This window comes from Callospermophilus lateralis, unplaced genomic scaffold (assembly GCF_048772815.1).
Source record: "Callospermophilus lateralis isolate mCalLat2 unplaced genomic scaffold, mCalLat2.hap1 Scaffold_65, whole genome shotgun sequence".
Classification (NCBI taxonomy): Eukaryota; Metazoa; Chordata; class Mammalia; order Rodentia; family Sciuridae; genus Callospermophilus; species Callospermophilus lateralis.
Genome location: NW_027514826.1, coordinates 455924 through 476327, shown reverse-complemented (window position 1 = coordinate 476327; position 20404 = coordinate 455924).

Here is a 20404-nt window from a genome sequence, read left to right as displayed (position 1 = left end):
CATGAAAAGTTTTCACTCTGAACACTAGCTTCACTTCCTTCAAATTGTCCCAACACATCCTTCTCCAAACTGATATGCTTTTTCCTTCAGTTGAATTTAATACTAATTCTGGAGAAGAAACAAAAAAGATAAAGGTAATAGGCCACTTCATGGTATACAAAGTGAAGGAGAGATAAAGTAAATCACATAGAGTGAAAGAGAAGACCTTCTAGACATGGCAATAGCAAAGGCACAGTGAGTAGTCCAGACTGCCCAAGTTTTCATCCAGAAGCTCGCATCCCCTCCTTAACTCAGTGAATTCTTCTGAAAATCACCATGCTGGGCAGAATGAGGGATAAAATGTCACCAGGTTTAGGGTTGGTATGTTTTTCCCCATTATTTTTTGTACTATTTTTAAAATTTTTCTTGGTCCATTACTATGATACATAAAATGGAATTTTCACATATCTGAACATGCACACAATATAACAATATGATTTGGCCAATTTCATTCCATAATATTTCACTTAAGTGTCCCTCTTCCCTGGACATTTATCTAATTTACTGGCCTACCTTTCATGTTCATGAGATCCACATCATCTTTTTTTTTCTCTCCAGCTTCAACATATACCAGAAAACAGATGTCCCCTGTTCTTCTATACTTGGCTTATTTTGCTTAATATAATGTTCTCATGTTTCATCCATTTTCCTGCAAATGACATAATTTCATTTTTCTTTATACCTGAATAAAAGTCTATTTTATATATATATATATACACACACACACACACGCACACACACACACACACACACACACAAACACATACACACACATATATTCCCCTTCAGATGTCATTAGGCTTTCAAAATAGAATTGAAATAATAATACAGTATCATATAAGTTTATTCCAGGCAACACAGCTAAGTGACACAGCTCCCACTTTTCCTATGAAGCCCAAACATAAGAAACAATTTAAAAGAAGTAAGAATGAGTTACTCAAGAAGAGAATATACACATAGGACTAGCTAGAAGAGGCATGGTGAGCATGGGTACATAAGCATTAGTTGACAGCAGATTTTCCAATTTTACCAGTACAGATTGAGCATCCATAATCTAAGAATCAAAAATCTGAAACTTTCTGATGTCAACTTGATGCACAGGACCTAGGGCCAGGGCATTCCCAGCTGTGAAAACCAAAATGTTCCAGATAATGCCAAATTTGCTCTGGAGTATGGTTACCATATTTACCAACACATATTAAAATGTACTCACCCCTTTTCTGAAATTCAAATTTAATGGATGACCTGCATATTATCTGGCAAGCTATCATTGGGGGAGGAGCAAAGCTGTTGTCCTGGTTCACGAAGAAAGACTGGGTTAGAGCCAAACCATGGAGCTCCCATGGAAGCAATGTGCATCTCCAGCTTTCTTGGACTGCCCCACCTCTCCTATCCTGGGCTGGGAGGTCACTTCTCCAAACACACTTCACTAGGCAGCTGTGCGGATGGCTCTGCAGTGACATGCCTCCCAATAGCGCCAGTTTACTGAACTGAAAGCACCTTCCCCTGTAAAACCTGCCTGATCTCCCTGCCTCCTCCATGGATCTCTTCTGCCACCCTCAACTTCCTGCCTTTTCCTTTCTAATTAAGAGGCCTCCCAGGCAAGCCAGAGTCAGTTGACAAGGCAGTACTCACTTTGATTCCATTATCAACTGGCATCACTTGGCTGCTTCCTTTAATGACAGTCATCATGGCAATGGGAAACCAGTCCCTACTCACTGTGGGAAACAAAACAAAATTAAGTGGTGTCAGGTGTATGTGCTAGTCAGGACAGAACCAAGGTAGCGCTTGTTGAACTTAAACAGAGGAAATCATGCTGAGGTCACCCAGGCTTCATCTTTAGCTTAGTGGCACATAGGAAGAAAGGAAAAGCTACAACCTTGCCCTGGAAAAGCTCAGGGAAATGTGGTAAGTGTTTTCACATGGTTTATCCAGCCATGTAAGTAATTTTCACTCATTATGAATAAACCCACACTCTTAATACTTGAGAAGGTAAAGACAGTGCTTATCTAAGAACGTACAATGAAGGAGCCATCAATCTCAGCTCCACTCCCTTCCCTCCATATTCCTAGGATTCTCTCTATTCTTTCCCCTTTGCTCTTAGACTAAGACCACACAATCTGCTTCCTCTACAGCCTACACAGTTCTCTGTCTTCTCTGCTCCAGCTTCTTCAGTTCCATAAAATTCACCACGTTCCACCAAACAACAAAGCCTCTGGCACATACAGTTCCCTGTCTGGAATGGATTTCTCTCTTCTCTAGCTACTTTACACCTCCACATAAAAAGCTTACTCATATTTCCAGCATCTTCTTCAACATCACACCCTCAGGGAAGCCTTCCCTGATCCTCTATTCATGTGCAATTCTTCCTGTGTTTCTGTTTTGTGTCTCCTTTCTTTTTCTGAGGAGGTGATGGTACCCAGGGCTTCCTGCATGTTAGGCAAATGCTCTACCACTAAGCTACACCACTATCCACATTTGGTGCTCTTATGGTGACAAGTGCCTTCTGTAATTACTGTCATAATTATTCTTGAGAATCTGCCAGGGTCTCTCTTCCAGGAGAATGTCAGCACCAGGAGGGCAGGGGTTGAGCCTGTCTGGTTCACTGCTGCACCTATAGTATAAAGCTCATGTCAGACACAAAACCCTCTAAAACCATTTAAGAAAGCCTCCAGGATTTGAACCCAGTTCTGGATGAAGTACTTTGTGCTGATTCACTGGTCCTGGGACCTGATGGCTTACTAGGTCAGCACTGGACAGATTTTCCAGGTTCATAGCCTATACACACTCCTTAGTGGCTTCAGAGACTCAGGCCAAGCTTGAAAGCTGATTAAGACCCCCCTTTCAGAAAAAAAAAATGGTGAGGCTGTGGCAGTCAAGGATATGGCTCCTCTTAAACCAGAGGAAGGGGAAAGGGAAAACCTGATTTGGTGCTCAGATTTCTAAACAAGTGTTTTCAAATCTATCCCACTGAAAACTGGCTCTCCGACATTGGAAGAGATGTCCCTTGCCAAGAAAGTGAACAAAGGAAAAAAATATGGAGGAGGTCTGCTGTGGGGACACAGATATTATTTTTTTTAATCCAAGCCTTTAGGGGAACCCATGCTCAAAAGAGAGCTCAAAGATTGCAAATCTGAACCAGTTCCCTTCCACTGGCCCTGTGTCCTCCAATCATTGCTTACTCTCTCCAGGCCTCAGGATTCCCATCTATATATCACAAAATATGCCCTCTCACATTCCAAGTTTGTGGCACTGTGTAGGAGGGGATGGAAGAATTTGTGGTATGGATGGGTGAGTAAAAGCTTGGCTCTGATGTCAGACCTGGATGGTAATTCCTGAATTTTCCCATTCTTGACTGGATCTTCATCAAGTCATTGCCCCCTCTGAACCTCAAACTACCCACCTCATAATCCTACTGTACATTCAGAGTATGGTACATACTATTCACTGTTAAATGGAAACTCTTATTCCCCAGCAACACAGAATTTAGAAAGCACCACCAATATGTAACTTGGTGATGATTCCAGATCTAGAGTTCAACAGATCTGTCCAATGTAGCAAGGTTAGGCCCCTGACCCTCCCAGGCACCAGGCAGGGCAACTACAGATCTCTCTGAGCATGAGTAGGCCTCAGTCTATAGCCAAACAGAAGGCTCATTCCAACCCCAAACCTGTCTGACCACAGGAAAGAGTCCCAGACTTCTGGTCACTATGTGCAATGCATGCACCATAGCCTGTCCTCTAAACCAAACTACACTGAGAAGAACTGTATTGGGACATTAGGACAATTGCATCTTGCATGTGAAAATTGAGTCCTAGCGAAGAGAAGAAACTGGGACACAGACCTGAGAGAGCTGGTGGCAAAGCTAGAACCAGGACATGAGCCAGAGCCCTCCCAGAAGCTTTGCTGACACTCTCTTGCCTGCCATTTCTCAATTATGCCCTTCTGAATTCAACCAACCTGCAATTTCCTTATAAAACAGGGATAATCAGAAAACCTCTAGGCCATTCCAAGGGATCCTGGATTCCTTGCAAAGTTCCTTATTGGAAAACACTAGAATGCACAACCAATCCTGGAGCTGATTCAAAAAATAAAAGGGTAAAATCCACACACAGAGAAACATACAAACAACATATACACACCCATGCTCCCTGTGCAGAGGGCAGCAACAGATCCCAGTCTCCAGGCTGCCCTAGAGGGCTGTCTGCCTCCACAGGGAGGGCATTCCTAGTTGTATTTGGTTCTGCAACTACATGCTTCAACCCCCAATACACACATACACACACACACATGCACACCCATGCACACACAACCATGCATCATCTTGGGCTGACAACTTTTAAGATGCAAGAATGCCTGCAGGGTGATGCCAGACTGAGTGATGGGGGGCTGACAAGGCAATTGTTATACACACATGACACACACACACACACACACACACACATACACACATAATCATAGCCTTATTCATTCACACATACTCATCATGAATCAAAGAAATACCGACTCACAAAAAACAGTTCACACACAATTATATATACATGTACTTTATAATATATGCATACTCCAGCCACATGTCCTCACAGCCATGTGTGTGCACCCACTCACTCTGGGTCCAGACATGGGAATGCTTCCCTGAGCCCCCACAACTATAAACACTCCCTACATCTACAGGCACCTGGGAGTTGGTTGGCTATGAATCCAGAAGCCAGAATAAGCTCCAGGTGGACCCAGGACAGAGGAGCAGCAGAAACATGTCTGTCATCCTCTTGTGTGGCTAGAAATGGGGGAGGACACTCAGGAGAGGGCCTCCTGTCTCCTGGAGATCACTCCAAGTACTGAGAACGTGGAGGTGCCTGAGAGAGTCTTTATGTCCTCAAACTGAACCTCTCCCCTTTGCTGCAGGCTAGGATCCTTTTATCAATCTCTTTCAACATCATCCCCACAGCAGACCTGCCTGTCCCCAAGAGCTTGTCTCTCCTTTAAGATCACTAAGACCCACACACCTTTTCTCCACAAAACAGGGTCCCAGACATTTTAAGCTATGCCTCCGACCTAGGTGATCCTCACACCACATCTGCCCCTTCACATAACTTACAGACACCAGAGGTATCCCGTTGCCTTTAGCCTCACAACCATATCTCCAGACCTGTGGAGGCAGATGCCCCCAATGGATGAGTGGCTTCTAATGTGGTGTCTCCTGCTGCCACGGGACACCTCTAGAGAAGCCACTGCCCACCCCCATCCTCACCTCCCACCCAAGGAGCCTGCACACTCCTGAGTGTGTCTCAGCACCTACCACCTTCTTCAAGGCACTCCAGGAGGAGAAGACAGGAATCCACGGGTGATCTGGCTGTCCTTCCTTGCGCCCGCCTTAGCTGCAGAAGCCACCACCGCCAAGCCTTGTGCAGCATCCTTTGGGCTAGGGTCCTGTTGTCGCGGCTCTGAACTCTAGCGGCAGTGGCTCCTGCGTTCAGTGGTTCCTGTGCTCTGGCAAGGGCTGAGCTCCTGTTCCTGGAGGCGGAGGTGCTGGTGCCGGCTCCTGAACTCTGAAAGCAGCGATAGTGTGTTCTGTGGATGGCGGCGGCGGGTGGCTCCAGTGTCCAGGAAGGGCGACTATAGCAGCGTTCCCTCCCGCTCTCTAGCAGCAGCAAAGGTGGCTCCCGTGCTCCTGGCGCAGCGTTGGCTCCAACAGTTCCTGTGCTCTGGTGGCGGCGACTACAGGAGCTTTCACTCCCGTGCTCTGGCAGCAGCGGCTCCTGTGTTGGGGCGCAGCGTTGTCTCCAGGTGTTCCTGTGCTCTGGGGGCGGCAGCGGCTTCATGCTCTGGCCCCAAGGGATCCCACACTCTTGAGGCAGCATTGGCTGCCAGGGTTCCTGCGCTCTTGCAGCATCGTCGGTGGTGGCAACAGCGGCTCCAACGTGGCGTTGGCTCTACAGATTCCTGTGCTCTGAAGGCTACAGTGTTGGCTCAGGGCGGCAGCAGCGGCATCATTGGTTCCCCGCGGTGTTGGCTCCTGAGACAGCGTTGGCGGAGCTCGGGCAGCTTCGATGGCGGCGGCAGTTCCGGTGGCGGGAGCTCCTCTGGCGCTCCAGCATAGGCAGCGGCTCCAGGGGCGGCGTTGAAGACTCCAGCTCCCGGACCTGGTCGGGCTCCTGCTCTCAGGAAGCAACAAGGAACGTGAGCGGGGCTGAGCTAACGTTCTTTGGAAAGGGACTCACGCTCTGCCCTCACTTCCGGTTCCTCATCAAGGGGCGTGATGACATGCGCAGTTTATAAATTTGGACCAATAGTGTTGCTACTTTTTACAAACCCTTGGCATCCACCAATGCCAATTGGATAAACCAATGGCATCCACCCAAGAGGTCTATATACCGTAGCTGCACGCACTCTCTTGTTTTCCAGGGTGGACTTTGACTTTGGTATCTGCAATAAAGACTGGTGGTGAGCTTCTGGGAGCTGCTGGAAGACTGGTGGGGGCAGAGCCTGCTGTCAAGAGCTGTTTGGCCTCAGAGGTTGCTACTTATGAGGAATCCACCTGCCAGTACAAGCAGGGAATTATATTTTCCTTACAGGAATCTTTTAGGAAGGTATGTATACTTACTCATATGTATTAATACAAATAAAATTATGTTTTCTTTATATAATTTCACACATTTCTTATTCAAAATAAAATTGATTTGAAAATTAGACAAAGACAATACATGGTGGCACACATCTGTAATCCCAATTATTGGGAAACTGAGGAAGGAGATTTGCCAATTCAAGTTTCCTTTTCATTTAAAATGACTAATATAAAATCTATTTCCAGGAATTTATCTGTTTAAACAAAATTGTCAAATTTGAGGATCAAGAGTTATGTAGCATTATATTATTTTCCTGTTAATATGGATGGGGTCATTCAAGGTGCTCTGCTTTTATTCCTTATATTGACAATTTTTGCCCGCCTCTTCAATTAGTATGGTTAGGAATTTATCAATTATATGTTTTCTTTTTTTTTAATATCCAGATTTGCATTGAATTTTCTTCATTCATTTTCTTTTATTTCGCTGATTCTGAGTTTAATATTTATTATATTTTAACATAGATTGATTTTTTTTTCTTCTTTTCAATGTGAATGCTCTGGATAATTATTTTGAAACTATTTTTTTTAATAGAAACAATTAATGCTACCCATGTTCCTCTCAACACTAAATAAATGCACTCCATATAATTTACCTATATTAGCTATCTAGTGTTTAAAAATTCTATTTGTATTTTGACTCCTGGATTAATTGGAGTTATGCTGTTTGATTGCCAAATATTAGGGATGTTATACATTATTTGTCTCTTTCTCATGTGTGTGTGTACATGTTGCCCAGGAATGGACCCAGTGCTTTAAGTATGCTACTGAGTGCTGTACCACTGAGCTATTTATCCAAGCCCCATTGATATTGAACACAAAATTTGTATAATATCAACAGTTATACATTTTGATGTTTGTTTTATCTGTTGTCTAGATTGTTGAATATTCTGTGTGCATGTAAGAATTGCTGTTTTTGTTTTTGGTGGGATTTTGTTCTGTAAATGTCAATTAGTTCAAGTTCTCTGATTATTTCATAAAGATTATCATCTATGGATTGTTGAATTTCTGTGTAAATTTTCTATTAATTATTGAAAAAATGCTATTGAAATCTTCATCTTTTTCATTGGGTTTTAAGTATTGGGCTTAGAGATCTATCATTTTATGTGTTCATGTACTTTAAAGAATTTGGGAGAACATGCAAATTTAGGATTGTTAAGACTTATGGAATTGTTCTTTTCATCAGGTAATGTGCTACCTCACATAGTTCTGTTTTGAGGTTCTTTTTCTTTCATATTATTAGACCTTCTTGAGCTTTCTTTTGGTTTGGGGTTTCATAGTACACATTTTTTCCCATTGCTCAAAAGATAATAAATGATTTTAATTAAATGCCTACCAATACAGAAATATTTATATTATTTTGTCTTATAGTATTGTGGAAAATATTTTATAGCTTTTTAATTTTGAATACTGAAAATATTAATATTTCTGACTATACTTATTAGTACAGTGTGAATTGTCTATAGATGTAAAAAATTCATTCTATGTGAGTAAAATTTTCTCTCATGATGACCATCATACTGACACTAAATTTGCCTTTCTATAGTTTGCCAACTGTTTGACATACATTGAAGCAGATATGTCAGGAATGAAGAATTTTTTAAAATTAAGTGTGAAAATAAAAATTTATGATATTTATATTTGTCTGTTGATGCTAAGAATCTGTTATTTAAGTTGAATATTGGTAGCTACCAGAATTTAAAAATAAATCAAAAGATTATTCAGGTATATTGGAATTGTAAAGTCAAATAAATGAAAGATGAAAGGTGGCAGTCAAGTTTCTCACTGTTGAGAAATAGATATCTTTTAAAATGTTGAGGCAACTTCCTTTGATCCTTTTTTTTCTGGTGTTTTAAACATAAATGGGTAGTATATTTTGTCTAATACTTTTTCTGAATCTATTGAGATAACCATGTAATTTTTTTTATTTAACTCTCCTTTGTGCTGAATTACATTTATTTATTGACATATTTTGAACACACCTTGAATAATTGGGATGAAACCCACTGTATCAGGATACACACTGTCTTCTTGATTTTTTTTAGTGTGGTTTGGTAAGAATTTTCGCATCTATGTTCATCAGGGATATTGGTCTGAAATTTTCTTTTCTTGATGTGTCTTTGTCTGGTTTTGCTATTAGGATAATACTGGGCTTCACAGAATGAATTGGTATTGTTCTCTCCTTTTCTATTTCATGGAATTAAATTTGAGGAGTATAACATTACTTTTTCTTTAAAGGTCTGACGGATCCCAGCTAAGGATTCATATGGTCATAGATGTTCCATTGTTCAAAGACTTAATAGCTGTTTCATTTTCATGACTTCATATTGGTCTACTTAAGTTTTACATTCTTATGGTTCAATTTGGGTAGGTCAAATGTCTCTAGGAATTTGTCACTTTCTTTGACATCTTTCAGCTTAATGGAGTATACATTTTCAAAATAGTTTCCAATGATCTTCTGGATTCCAGTAGTGTCTATCGTGATATCTTCTTTTGCATTAGTAGCTTTGTTAATTTGGGTTATCTCTCTCTTTCTTTTGATTAGTTTGGCTATGACTTTATCCTTCTTGCTTATCATTTCAAAGAATCAACTCTTTATTGCACTGATCATATTTATTACTTCTTAGTCTCAATTTTCTTTATTTCTACTCTGATTTTAATTATTTTTTGTTTTCTACTAATTTTTAGCTTGTTCTTTTTCTAGGGCTTTGAGGTATAATATTAGATTATTTATTTGGTATCTATTTTTTAAATGGTAGGACTCAGTGCTCAAAACTTTCCTCTTAGAACTTCCCTCATTCTGTCTCAGAGATTTTAATATATTGTATCTCTATTTTTTGTCATAAGCTTTTAATCACTGTGACCAAAAGATCTTACAAGAACAATTTTAGAGAAGAAAAATTTTATTTGGAGCTCATGGTTTCAGACGCCTTTGTCCATAGATGGCCAGCTTCATTTATGTAGGCCAGATATGAGGCAGAACATCATGTCAGAAACGTGCAAGAGGAAAACAGTTCACAACATTGCCACCAGAAAGAAGAAAGAGCTCCACTCACCAGGGACAAAATACAAACTCCAAAGGCACACTCCCAGTGACCTATCTCCTCCACCCACACCTTAGCTGCCTATAGTTACCACTCATTTAATCCATTCAAGTGGACTAATACACTGTTTAGGTTGATACTCTCATAACCTTATCATTTCTAAATTTTCTTGCATTCTCTCATACCTGAGCCTTTGGAGAACACCTCATATATAAACTTTTGTTTCTAAGAATTTTTTTTTTATTTCTCCCCTACATGCACTCTTCTGTGATTCATTTCTCATTAAAATGTATATTATTTAATATTAATGTGTTAGAGGGTTTCTGCTTTTTATCCTGTCATGAATTTATAATGTTATAGTTATTATTTTATAAGATGAAATTTATAAGGTATTTATAAGATGCAATGAATTATCTCTATTTTTTGTGTTTGCTGAAATTTGCTTTGTGCACTAAAATATGATCTATTATAGAGAATGTTCCATATTCCACAGAGATAAAAATGAATTCAGTTGTCAATGGATGAAATAGTCTGTAGATGTCTGTGAGATCCATTTAATTAATAGTACTTTTTAGTTCTGAAGAGGTTTTACATATTTTATGGTTGATGGCCTATGTAGTGGTGAGAGATATATGTTGAACTCACCCAACATTCTTTTTTACTGTGGTATATTTGATTCTTTCTGATGAGAAGATTTTGTTTTAAGTATATACATGCAGCATTTTGGGGGGCATAAATATTTACAAGCATTGTATCTTCTTGTTGGATGCTTTCTGTAACCAGTTTGATATGATCCTCACTGTCTCTTCTGATTAATTTTGGTTTGAAATCTACTTTGTCTGAAATTGGTTTCTGTTTGTAAGGTATGTTTTCCCCCATTTTAAAAAATTCATTATGTCATTGTATTTTTGAGGTAAACCTCTTGCAAACAATATATGGTTGGGTCTTGTTTTTTAATTTGTGTCTTTTGATGAAAGAGTTTAGGCTATTTATAGCCTATTATAGAAAGATGATTTTTATTTCCTACATTTTTTTCTAGTGATTCAGACTTTATTCTCATTTAATTGACTATTTTCGTAATGCAATTCATATTTCTGCTGGTTTCCACTTTCATTTTTTATATATCTGCATGAAATACTTCATTGAATATGTTTTGTTGTGTAGGTTAAATGGTTTTGATTTGTTCAGCTCTCTATTTATAATTCAGTCGTGAATTTCATCTTCTGGAGTTTTATTCATTTATGATCCGATAGATTGCAGAGTATTATCTCTACATTTTGTATCTGCTAAGAGTTGCATTGTGTACTAATAGAAGTAGTGAAAGTGTGCATCCCTGTCACATTGCAGTTTTTAGAAGAAATTCTGTAGTTGTTCTCCATTTATAATTATGTTGTCCTTCGGTGTGTCATGTATAGATTTTACAATGTTGAGGTATGATTACTTCATTCCTGTTTTTTCTAGTGTTTATAGCATGAATGGATGGGGTATTATGTAAAAAATAGATACTGCATCTCTTTTGATAATCAAATGTTCTCATCTCTGTATCTATTTGTGTGATGAATTACATTTATTGATTTCCATTTGTTGAATCAGTGTTGCATTCCTGGGATGAAACCCACTTGGTCATGTGCACTATTTTTTAAAATATATTTTTGTATAAGATTTAGCAGTATTTATTGAGGATTTTTGCATCTATGTTCATCAAGGATATTATTCTGAATTTTTCTTTTTTTCATGAATCTTTGTCTGAACTTAGTATCAGTGTGAGATAGGCTTCATTTAATGAATTTGAAGAATTCCCTCTTTTTCAATTTCATGAAATAATTTGAGGAGGATTGGTATTGGTATTGGTTCTTCTTTAAAGGTTTGGTAGAAATTGGCTGAGCATCCATCTGGTCCTAGGCTTTTCTTTGTTAGGGTCTTGATGACTTTTTTATTCTCATTATTTGAAATTGATCTCTTTAAATTTTCTATATACTTCTGGTTAAATTTGGGTAGCTCATGTCTCCTGGAATTTACTGATGTCTTTTAGATTTTCTAGCTTATTGGGGTATAGATTTTGAAAAATAGCTTCTATTTATGCTCTGTTTTAGTGGTATCTGTGCTGATATTTCCATTTTCACCATAGGTTTTGGTACTTTTCATTTTTCTCTGATAGCTTGGTTAATATTTATCAATTTTGTTCATTTAAAAAATTTTGATTCATTTCTTTTTCAGTTTTTACATCTTTATCAATTTCATATTTGATTTTTATTATTTCCTTTATTTTTCTGATTTTAGTGTTTTTCTCTAGGTCCTTAAGATATAATGTTAGATTATTTTACTCAGTAACTTTCTATTCTTTTAATGTATGGGCTCAATGCTATAAACATTTCTCTTAGAACTGCCTTCATAGTGTCCCAAAGGTTTTTATATATTGTATCACTATTCTCATTTACATTTATTTTTTTTATTTAAACTCTGATTTGTTCATCTATCTGTTCATTATTCAACAGTTAATTTAGTCTCCTAGTGTTAGTTTTTTTAAAATTTTTTTTATCTTGTTGATTTCTAGTTTTATTCCATTATGGTCTGACATAGTTCAAGGTATTAGCTCTATTTTTGGTATTTGTGAAATGTTGCTTTATGTACTAAAATATGGTCTGTTTTGGAAAACGTTCCCTGTGCAGCTAAGAAGAAAATGTATTCAGTCATTGATGAGTAAAATATTCTATGCATTTCTGTTAAGTCTAAATTATTTATTGTAATTTTAGTTCTATATTTAGTTTTTGTTGGTATGATCTTTCTAGTGATGAGAGACACATCTTAAAGTTTCCAATATTATTGTGTTGTGATCTGTTTGATTATCTATATTGAGAAGGAGCTCTTTGATTACTTAGATGCTTCATAGTTTGGAGCATATGTATTTACCACTATTATTTCTTTCTGTTGTATTACTCTACTAAGCAGTATGAAAATGGAATGTTTTATCTGTTCTGATGAACTTTTTCTCAAAGTCCATTATGTCAGATATGAAAATAGATACACCTTGTTTATAAGATTCATGTGAATGATATGTTTTTCCCATCCTTTCACAGTCTGCATATATATTTTTCTAAGAGGTGAGTCTCTTGGAGACAGGCTATTGTTGGGTTCTTTTTTTCCAATTCAATCTGCCAGTGTATGTCTGTTGATGAGTTGAGTCCAGTAACATTCAGTGTTATTATTGAGAGATGATTTATGTTTCCTGTTATTTTGGTTTATTTCTAGTTATCAAGTTGAAATAGATTCTACTTTGATTAACTATTCTTTTAGTTTTAGTTTCTCTATGTTTTCATTTGCATATTTTATTTTTTCTTAATAAAATATTTATTGAGTGTGTTTTATAATGCCAGCTTTCTAGTTGTGATTTTTTTAACTTTTGTTTATTATGGATGTTTTTATCTCATATTAAAATCTGATATAATTTAGTATTCTATGCAGAATCCATTTTCTTTCAGAGCTTAGTATATATTATTTCAAGACCTTGTAGCTTTTAGGGTCTTTGAAAAATCAGCTGAGATCTGGATTGGTTTGCCTCTGAATATGAACAATCATTTTTCACTATCAGGTTTTAAAATTCTATTATAAGTAAAATTCTATACTTATTCTGCATGTTAGGAATTTTCATACTATTGTGGCTAGGAGTGTTGTAATTCTATATATTTGGAGTTGTATATACCTCCTGTGTTTGATTTTTCATTTCATTTTTAAGATTTTGGAAATTTTCAGTTATTTCATTGAACAGATTGTTCATTTTTTTGTTTTGAAATTCAATACCTTCATCTATCACAGTGAATCTTAAATTTGGCCTTTTCTCATTATCCCACATATATTTTTTTTAAAATTCTGTTCATGGTCTGGTAACATCTTTTCTCCATGATGAACTTTATTTTCAAGATTATGCACTACTTCTTTATTACCTGAATATTTGTCCTTTAAGTCATCTAGTGTATTGGTCATGCTTTGCATTGCATTTTTAATTTGGTTTATTGATTTCTGAATTTTGAAAATTTCTGAATGATTTTTCTTTAGAACTTCTAGTTCCTTATTGTTATTTTACTTCTTGTGTCTTCTCTGTGATTTTACTTTTTACATTATCTTTTATCTCATAGATCAATTGAAATATAAACTTTCAAAATTCCTTCTCTGATATTTTCTTCACTGTAGTTTTTGTGGAATCTGCTTTTGAGTCATTCTGATTTGTTTGGGATGCTTTGTTCCCTTGCTTGTTCATATTGTTTGTATGTCTATTCATGTATCAAAATGGATCTCTAGCAACAGAACTTCTATTCTGTGCATTTCTAGTGATCCTGTAGATATCTTGTGACTCACAGATTGGGGGGGAGCCAAATAATTGCAACCAGCTGTGCATAAAAAATATAGAACTAAATTGCATACTTAATTTTTATTTTCACACAAAGTTAATTGGCACAATAAACAGAACTATGAATTTATATCAGTAACGACAGTAAGTAATCATGAGTTATATCTTTCATAAAATAAAAGAGTAGGTGTTTTCTATAGCTTCAATTGTATTAATTGTTGCTTTAGCATTAATGGTGGTGTGTGGAGTTTTATAAACCAAGAGTTCTGGAAGAAATTAAAAATAGAGTTCATTATGAAGAAAAAAGCAATTGTGAGAGAAAAGGATTAGCAGTTTCAAGATGTGAGTAGGGCAGAAGCAAAGTGATATACAATGTATTGTTTATGAGGATGAAGGAAAAACAAGTAAAAGAAATAAAGAGTAAAGTGAGAATAATGGAATTTGATTGTTTGTAAGAGAAAAGAAATAGAAACAAAAAGAAATAAAAGATTTGAAACAGAACACAAACTCAATCCCAAATAAGCTAATTGAAAACTTTAACCCTTAACAACAGAGTAAGGAAAAATAACTATGTTTCAGAATAGTACAAATTAGAAAGCATAAACAAATATGTACAAGTGTATGAATGTCCTTCATGTATCCATCAGTACACATACAAAAACTAAAAAAGGAAAAAAAAAACAAGGATTGTTACTGAAAGTATGCGCTTGCTGTCTCTTCCAAAGTGTCTTTCCATCTCTCAGTTTCCATTCTCCATGGGATGGTATGGGAAGCTGTGAAAGGTGCTGTCAGCTCCATGCCCAGGGTATAGGTCATGCTAGGTTCTACAATATGTTCTCAGGGGAGGCAGTGAGTTCCTGTCTTTGCCCCATGTGTTTCATTTCATGGGTAGTTACTGGGCATAAATAAATCAATGCACACCTAGGACTGTACTCTACTCTTCTCCCCAGGGCTACATTCATGGGACAGGGAAGCCAGGCTTTACCAGTTCTGTTTTTTCAGGGTACTGTTCTTTCTTTCCTCCTTAGGTCTGCCCTCAAGCACCAAGGTCCATCACTTCTGCTCATGAGATTTTGAAGCAACTGCCACTGGTCTTGGGCACAGCTATGTCAAGGGAAGAGAGGAGGACATACTCTCTTTTGCCTATCTGACTGGTATTACCCCCAGGAGAAATACTTTCCATGCCAGAAATTCTCCTGATTTGCTAGGCTCAGTTTATGTCTTGTGGATGGTGTCTGCCAGATTTATATATCGGACTGAGCCCCAACACATGGATCTAAATTCCCAGTCTGAGTTGGTGCAGATGTTTAAATATGTCTCCAGCTTCAACTCTCTGTACATTGCAGGCAGACCGGTAGTGACTTTCATGCCACAGTTTAATGAGTAGAATAGCTTGACCCTCTGGTCCCACACTCTGCATTCCAAGACTGTCTGCAGCACTTTTCATATATATATCAAGGGTATATGTTATAAAACTAGATACCTTTTCATTTTAAATACTTCTCTATGAATTTTCAAAGTTAACAAATGTGTAACTTGCTGATTCCATTTCTCTTAAGCCTAATTCAGAACATTTACTTTATATGCATATATGTAGTCCTCCTTTATGTCACAGGTGCATTCTTGTGAGTTCTCTGACTTTGGAAAATAAAAACTCCATGACCAGATGGCTCGCCCCAAACCCTGAGGGAAATGAAAATTCAACTTATGATGAGCTCCATATTTAAAAAAGTTTATACATAAAACTATGTTCCAAAAAATAAATATTTTTTGATCTGTGAATGTTATCTATTCCATTATGAATTTTGATTGGCATATATATTGTTACTTTTTAATGTGTGTGTGTGTGTGTGTGTGTGTATACATACATATACATCTGTATATACATCATCTATATATATGAATATATTCTCCAAGGTTTTCAAAATATTAAATATATGTGTCTTTTTATACACTACCTTTATTTTTTCATCTTCATGTATGTTGATTTATAATCAAATTTTCACTCTATCATTCTCAGAAATATTCATTTTTCTGGTATACATATTCGTTTCTGAAAAATTATATTTCAGTACGAATAACTTCAGTAAATAGTGCGTACTAAGCCTAATAATTCTGCAGTAACTGACCCCAGTTTTATATCTATATCTATTCAAGTATATTCATTTGGGACATGATGTCTATTTTGTCATTAATTTTCATTCAACATTGGTTCATTTAGTATTGTTTCAGTATATATATATATATCATATATCTTTTCATCCACAAGTACACAAATTTATAGGCATATGATTCACATTCAATCACTTCCTGTCCTACATCAGAACACATATTCATCCATGATTCTTGACTGCCTTTTTCATGAGACTTCTTTCCAAACACATTATTTTTGATTTCCACAATAGTTTTTGAAGCAAATCTCACATACTCTTCATGATAATTAGTAACCCTAATATTACCACTGGATATATAAGTAGTTGGAATAAATGTATGTATATGAATACCAGATTTTATATATATTTTAGGATATCAATTCAATCAATTATTAAATGTTAGAACCAGTTATATTATTTATTCACTGTATGGTCTATTTATGCATCATCTCTATATTCATAGACAAAGGGTACACCTATGTGTATCCACAAATATGAAATTATAGACCTTCAAAACATTGCTCCCAGAAATGGTAAAAGAAATTCTCATGTCACCTGATATGCATATTTATTTCATCAGAGTAATATTCTGGACACAAATTTCAAATCTCACCCTTATGATTCTTCCAAAGCCTAAATTTAAGGAGAGCATGGATTACTCAAAATATTCAGGTCTACGTTGCCTAATGCTTTTAAATTTCAATCCTTTTCATGACTACACATATGTTTTTTTCCTAAGATTTTATATTCAACCACCCCATGTTGGAAATATATCCAGTCCCATCACTCACTTGATACTTTGCCTGATCTTTTAACTTCCATAGTGATATCTATTTTCCTACATATTTTCCCAAGTACATTCTTGTGACTGATTCTTCATGTGTGCTTACTTTCACATTCACTCTCTAACAGAAACCCTATTGAAAAAGGACTTGTTGCCCAAATCCTATACTCATTCTTCTTCCTAAACTTATACTGCAATCCTAACTACTATTCCTATTTCACTGGATGTTCTCTTCTACATTCAATAATCTGAGGTATAAGATCCCATGCCATTGTACATTGATTTATATGATACATCTGTGGAGAACCTAATACAAAACTATGTATCTAAATCAAGGGCCCAATGCCCTTCTGTATTTCAAATATTACCTAGTTTTCTGTTTTCATACTTACATTTGGCACAATTCAGGAGCCACTTGTCAAAAGAAAAAAACTTTATTTTTAGAACACACACGCCACACCACACAGCTCTTCAGGAAAACTCTCAGAGCCCAACTGCCACCACTGGCTTCCCACAAGCCTCTCAACCTCCCTCACTCCTCTTGTTCTTGAGGCTGATTGGCTGGGTCACATGGGCAGAGACAAAAAAAGTCCCCCAATGAGCAGCTTCGTGGTCTGAAAGGGTGGGGAAACAACACAATGAGCATCACCAGAGAGGAGCCAATCAGTTTGCAGCTAGAAGTTTGCTGTGGCCACTGTGAGCCAATCATCAGCTGGCAGCTGGTGCAGGCAGCTAGAAGTTTGCTGTGGCCCCTTCGGCTGTGGCTCTCAACACCTATTGAAAAAGGACTTGTTGTCCAAATCCTATACTCACTCTTATTCCTAAACTTACACTGCAATCCTAACTACTATTCCTATTTCACTGGATGTTCTCTTCTACATTCAATAATCTGAGGTTCAAGATCCCATGCCATTGTACATTGATTTATATGATACATCTGTGCAGAATCTAATACAAAACTGTGTATCTAAATCAAGGGCCCAATGCCCTTCTGTGCTTCAAACCTAGTTTTATGTTTTTATACCTACTTGTAACCTATACTTTCTTATAAACATCCCACGTTCCAATAGCAGTATTCATCCAGCAGAATGACTCCTAACCAAAATAAAATATGATATTAACCATAACCATACACTGTTCCCTCAATCTAATTTTACATATGAGCAGGTACAGAGTTCATCTTGCAATACAGGTATGTAAGGGATTCTACACATGCTGAGAACCTCAAAAATAGATGCAGAAATGATCCCTGGAGGAGATGGAGGCATCTATGTAGGACCTGAGAGACCAAAAGTCATCTTCCATGGCAAACAACTCGTCACAATGAAGGGATGTATCTGAATCAGCCTCTCCTCTATGCAGGGAAGATGGACCAGGCCTGTGGGCATAGCTTAACCCCAGGTGACTATTATACATATATATATATATATATATATATATATATATATATATATATATATATACCTTTCCATCTTTTGAAAGTGACACAGGAAATTGGGGGAGCCTCCATATCATGGGACCATTGGAAGCAACTGTTAGGACAAAGTGGTTGTCAAGGCATTGACCTCATTCCCTTTCTTGAAGGGAGTGACCTCACCTCACTTCCTTGGTTTTGGAACTCTCTGAACGTGGGATCTACCTGGATCCCATTGGGCTCACTTGTTTGGATCTATCAAGGAAAGAGTCATTCTTTCTTAGTACCTACTGATGTGGGCATGGTCAAATGCCAGGAAAGCTCTATGTTGATATTTCTATGTCGATGGATCCCACAGTTTCTTTGGTCATAGACAGTAGAAAAAAAATGCATCAGTGAATGTGTCCTGTCTGGTGGAAAGCTTCCCAGCACTCATCCTGGCCAATTTATAAATGGACTGCTGCTTGCCTTGCAGATGGTAAATACCTTCTATGTTCCTAAGTTCCTATATTCTTCCTGAATTTTGGCCACTCTCCAGAAGGGGCTCGTGGTTCTGTGTCCAAGATACGTACCACCTGTAAGCTCTGGGACATGGCCATGTACTGGATTGAAAAAGGGAATGCCAAGCATCTCAGAAAACTCAGAAATCATTGTGACTGGTACGGCTCTCAGTGGAGAAAGCATGCTTGGCTCTATAGCAACCCAAGTAGCAAGATCAGAAGCTGTCAGTGCCATAGTGTTCATCTTGTGGAAAAGTCTGTCCCCAGACTTTTTTTCTGACATATCATTCTGTTCCCCTGAATGTCAAGAAGGTCTTTGCCTCAGGCCAACCCTTTGTGAAGCCTCAAGAAAACAGTTTCAAAATGGAAATGAAGGGGCCTCACCTCTGGCTCTTTGGTACTGTGATTTGTAAAGGGATGTGTCTCAAGCAGCCTCATGGCCTTGTGTGAGGCTTGGATTAGATCCTCAGCACCCCATGTAACTAAATAAAGATCCCATGTGTCCATCCAAAACAAAACTGACACAAAAGAACAGAAATTTTGGATAAATCTCTCCCCTTCCTCTGGTAAGTCTCCTGACCTCCATGAAGTGAGAACAGGGATCCTTTGTGTTAAATAAGTTGTTCCAATCCCAGCAGCAGCTAGTACATAGGTGGTTGTGTTTTTTCATGACTCTAGTACACATAAAGAATCTACCCCCAGCATTCAGTAGGCCTCTAATTTGAGAAATTGAGCAGTAATAACTGCAATATATATATATATATATTTATTTATTTCTACCTGCAATCACAAGTACATTCTTGTGAGTACTCTGACTTTAGCAAATAACAATTGTGTGAACCAATCACTCCCGCCAAACCTTGGGGGAACTGAAAATTCAACCTATGTGAGCTGCATAGTTGAACAAGTTTATAAATAGAGCCATGTATAGTAAAGTAAATATTTTTTTGTGATCTGTGAATGATATATATTCCATTATAAATTTCGATTTTCATATCCATTGTTAATTTTTAATATAAAATATATTCTCTCCTTGGATTTGATAATATGAAATATATGAGTCATATTATACATTTCCTTGTTTCTTGTACAGTTATGTGGATTTATAATCAACTTTTCACAAGATCATAATCAGAAACATTCATTTTTCCCAAAATACTTATTCGTTTTAATACTCAAAACTAACTTCAGTGAACATTGAGTACTAATCCTAATATTTCTTCAATAACTGACTCCAGTTCACATCAATGCATGTAGATACATATGGAACATGATGTGTATTTTTTTAAAAAAGAGAGTGAGAGAGGGAGAGAGAGAAAAAATTTTAATATTTATTTTTTAGTTATCGGCGGACACAACATCTTTGTTTGTATGTGGTGCTGAGGATCGAACCCGAGCTGCACGCATGCCAGGCGAGCATGCTACCGCTTGAGCCACATTCCCAGCCTGATGTGTATTTTGACATTAATGAAACCGCTGTTGACCGGTGACGAGTTCTTGCTT